Source organism: Trachymyrmex cornetzi, unplaced genomic scaffold, assembly GCF_001594075.2.
Source record: "Trachymyrmex cornetzi isolate Tcor2-1 unplaced genomic scaffold, Tcor1.1 scaffold1538, whole genome shotgun sequence".
Lineage (NCBI taxonomy): Eukaryota > Metazoa > Arthropoda > Insecta > Hymenoptera > Formicidae > Trachymyrmex > Trachymyrmex cornetzi.
The window spans coordinates 79,565-79,849 of NW_017296133.1; positions in this window are offsets into that span (position 1 = coordinate 79,565).

The window sequence follows — 285 nt, forward strand, 5'->3', positions numbered from 1 at the left end:
TTTAGTAGAACTAATGATATGTATCATTTGTATAAAAGATTTGATATCAACAATTGGCGCCAAGTTAAATTCCATGTAATTCGAACAAATAAAATTTTACCATTTTATTCCTCCTAAAGAAAAAACAGTTTATTTAACTCTAACGATATGTATCATATTCGTATTATTGATTATCAAATTAATTAAATTTACTTAACTCTAATGATATGTATCATGTGTATAAAAATTTTTCTCTATGGAATTTTAAAATTATATACAAACTTACCTTTTTAAAAAAAAAGGTAA